We start from the raw sequence: 4330 nt of genomic DNA, 5'->3' as shown, positions 1-4330 counted from the left end.
AATGACAAATAAAAGGCCTATTTGTGGGGAAAAAAAAGTTTCAGAGCAATATCACACACACACACACACACACACACACACACACTATTCTCAGTATACTTGCCTGCACACTTCACTCTGTCTGTCCCTCCTCCCTCTCCCCTTTCCCACTCTACTCCATAGGACACACTGTTTCAGATAGTGGCTGTGGAATGATGGAGGAGCTCAGTCGTCTTTTCTTTTGGCTCCTCCTGGTCTCTGGCTCCAGGTCAGTTTGTCCTGATGGAAGGGGGCAGCATAAAGACAGTTCCTCTGTTCCCCGATGCTTGTAGGGTGGTACTGAGCACAAGCGTGCCAGCTGGACCCTCATCTTCTCTCCTCCGGCCCTGCCAGCTCCACATGAAAAGACCGTTTTTCATTCAGGGCCAAATGCAGCCCATACTCCACCCATCCTTGGAGGGGCCTCTCAGTGGACAGGCACGACCGTGGTGCCAAGTACCCAGCTCTGTGGCCTTGGGTGAATTTTAAAGCAACTTTACATAGGGGCCAGGAATGGAGCCCAGCTTTCTGCTTGGCCTCTGTTCTCTGACTGACATTTCCGCCTTGGTGAAGGGCTGGGATGGGGCCAGCCTTCCAGCTCCTCTGCTTGGGGTTCCTCAGGAGACTCCCCAGTCTTCCCAGGCAATTGCCAGCCCCTCTGTTCATAACCAGTGGGTGGTGTACTACATTTAGAGACCTGTATAGTGAGGCTCGGGGAAGTTTAGAAGGTTAAAGGACAGGCCTTGGGCAGCCAAGGATTATTTCAGGTCCATGTCCCTGATTCCCCAGGCTTTCTTTCCTTTAGGTAAGGCTGTATTTGGGCAGAGTCTTGTCAGCATGTGTGTTGATTCTGGCAAAGGACACTTTTGTATCTGGGTCACAGTGATCACACAGGTCTATCTCTGTCCCCCTTAGCTTGAGTCAGTCAGCTTGCCAGCTGCTTTTTCGGGCATGTGTGTGTATGGTATGTGAGGGAGGCAGCTTGAACTCAAGGCTCCAACCCTCACTTGGCTTTTCCCCTCACGGCTGGGCTCTTCCACATGGTCCTTACCTCCTCCTCTGGCTTTCTGTTGCTTAACTAGAAAAAAAAGAGTCTCACATGTTTTCTCTATGCCGGCTTAGAACTGTGATCCTTAGATCTCAGCCTGCTGAGTAGTTAGGATTACAGGTGTGAGCTACCAACACCCAGAGCACAGCTCTCCTTTGATGAGCATTATCCTGTCTGTGCTATGGTCCTCTAGCTTCCGGCTGTGTCTGCTCTTTCTCTGCTGCCACCACCACTATAGGCAAAGTCAACGCTTTGAATAAAGCAACCTACAGACCAGGATACAGTTAATGATTCCTTGGCAAGCCCATGGCCCTTCAACCAGCCCTGGTTTCCAAAGAGACAACCAGAAAAAAGCTGGGTTGGAAGCATGGCTCAAGTTGGTAAACTGCCAACTGCCAGCGAGAAAGTCAAGCAAGAACGCAAAGTCCCAAAGTAACACTGCTCCAGAAGTAATGGCTCAAGCCCTGGGAGCCAGGCAGTCTGACTCTTAAGAACTATGCTTGCAACCATTACATCATTTTGGGGAGACACTGACTCAGCCACGCACCCATTTCCCAACTCTGCCCACAGTGGGGGCAGGTCTCTTTGAAGTGGGAAGTCATTCGTGAAAAGTCTAACCCAGCCTTTTATAACCTGCCTGGCAAACTCACTTGCCAGCCTTGTGATGCTGAATTGATGAGTTCAAAGGTGAATCTCGTGCTCTTGTTTTTCAGGACAGGGCCCTTTGGAATATTATTTCTCGTATTTCTTCTTGCACACTAGCTGGTAGAAGTAAATCGATATATTTTTGCACATAGACAGAAGTGGAGGGCAATAGCAGTAATTCATAAGTGCCAGGCTGTGTGTTTACCATGAGATAGGTCACAGAATCTGATCTGGGGGGAGTGTCCCTGCACACTCATTCAAGGGTACTTTGATGACACAGAGATGGTGGCGCACACATATAAGGTTGAAGTAGGAAGACCACAAATTGGAAGCCAATCTGGGCTATATGGTGAGATTCTATCTCAAAATAAATCTGTAATTAAAACCATTTTTTGACCTCAACTGCACCCCCAGTACTGGAATTACAGGTGTGTACCACCACACCACTGTGCCTGGCTTCCTTCATGGTGTACTCAGAATCTATATTTGGAGACGGGGCCCTTAAGGAGGTGATCAAGGCTCCGTAAGAGCATTAGTGTGGGCTCTAATGCAATCAGACCACATCTTTATTAGAAGGGGAAGTTTGAATGCACAGAGGGACGGCAGTCAGGAAAGACCACAGGAGGACCCAGTGGAAAGGTAGTGAGCCAGAAAGAGAAGGGTGCATCAGAAACCAATCCCGCTGGGGGAAGGGAAATGGGGACAAAAACATGAGAGGGGGTAGCAACGTGTGAGCAGTAATGGACCTACTACCTGACGAATGAAACTGTAACCCCATTATCCCAACAATTTAAAGAAAGAAAGAAAGAAAGAAACCAACCCTGCAGTTACCTTGACCTGGGGCTTTCAGCCTCCAGAGGTAGGAGGGAACAAATGTCTGTATTGAAGCCATTCCATCTATGCTATTTTGTACAGCATGCAGGGCAGACTCAGATGCTTACATTGAATCACAGCATCTTGAAAGCCTATCAGAACCTGCAAACCTTATTTGGAAAAATGATCTTTGTAGATGTTATAAATTAAAGATGTCGAGGTGAGAACATTCTGGATTATCTAGTGTTCCCTAAACACAATGCCTAGTGTTTTTTTTTTTTTTTTTTTCCAGTCCTGGGCTTTGAACTCAGGGTGTGAGCACTGTCCTTGGGCTTTTTCCTCAAGGCTAGCATTCTGCCACTTGAGCCACAGCACCATTTCAGGCTTTTTCTATGTATGTGCTACTGAGGAATCAAACCCGAGTCTTTTGCATGCTAGGCAAGCACTCTACCACTAGGCCAAACTCCCAGCCCCAATGCCTAGTGTTCTTAAAAGACATGGAACAGAGTTGTGTGTGTGTGTGTGTGTGTGTGTGTGTGTGTGTGTGTGTGTGTGTGCGCGCGCTTGTGTGTGTGTGTGTTGGAACAAGCCTGATATCCCAGCACTGAGGAAGCCAGCGATCTCTGGTCTCAAACTGGAGTTCAGGCAAGGCTATATAGTGAGACTGTCTCCAAAAAGAAAAGGCAATGCAAAGAGAAAGAAAAAGGAAAGACTTAGAAAAGTCCAGAGAGGGCCATGTGAAAGAGGAATTGGAATGAACCACTGTGGCTGTGTGATGGCAAGAAAGCCAGGCAACTGACATTCTGGCAGAGCCTCCAGAGGAATCTATCCTGTCACACCTGGTTTTCACACTTCTGGCCTCTAAAACTGTGGAAGGGTATATTTCTGTTACTTATTTTGGCAACCCTCAGAAAGTAATATACCTTGAACTCACCTGTCTGGGGCTGTCTTGGCCAGATTTAGTCCCTGGGGTGTGGAGACAAGGATGCTGGTGGAATTGAGGAGACTCTGTATCCACCAACAAGGCTGAAGGACAGCCAGAAGCAAAACCGTGTAAGATTTCAGGGTTTTCTCAGCTTCACGGATGCAAAAGGAAGGAAGACCCTTGTGAAGAAGGGAAGTGAAATTCCCGTGACCTCTTATTAACAAGGTCTGAGTGATTAATGATGACATAAAGAAGCTGTGACCATCTGTGGTGGCCCACAGCGTGTGTGGCATCAGACCTTCAGGCTGTCCTGTGCCTGGATGTGGGGAGTCTGTGCAAAGCCTCCTTGTAATTCAGGATTTGATTATTATTTAAACCAGAGATGGGTGTTGGGATCCAGTGGTATGCCCCTGCCTTTCTCTCCCATAGGGCTAACTCTGACGCTGGGTTCTTGCCTGGTTCAAATCCCAGAACCTTCCTCCCTTGCACAGCACATGGTTCCCTGATGTATCATGTGGAAGTGTTTGTTACCTGAGCAGTCAGCCGCCAGGCAGGTGAGGGATTCTTCCCATCTCTGGTGAAATGGTGGGCTTCCCTTCTTGCCAGCCTCCTGCTCTGGCTCCAGTTCTAGGTTCTGTTCACCGAGTTCTTCCTTGGCTTTGCGTGCTCCTTTCCTCAGAGGGGAGCTCGGGTTCCTGCTCTGAGGCTGGGCGACTGGGGCTCAGGAAGCTGGGGTTGGCTCCATCCTCAGAAGCAGAAGCTTTCTTTGGAAAATTTCAAGTCCACATCAGAGCTAGCAGGGGCCATCTTTTGCCACAGGGCACATTTTTTTTATTATTACTATTATGATTTTTATTATTAGGTATACATTGTTGAGGCTG

Source organism: Megascapheus bottae, chromosome 26, assembly GCF_031878675.1.
Source record: "Megascapheus bottae isolate mThoBot1 chromosome 26, mThoBot2.hap1, whole genome shotgun sequence".
NCBI lineage: Eukaryota > Metazoa > Chordata > Mammalia > Rodentia > Geomyidae > Megascapheus > Megascapheus bottae.
Note: the sequence above shows the minus strand (reverse complement) of the source record.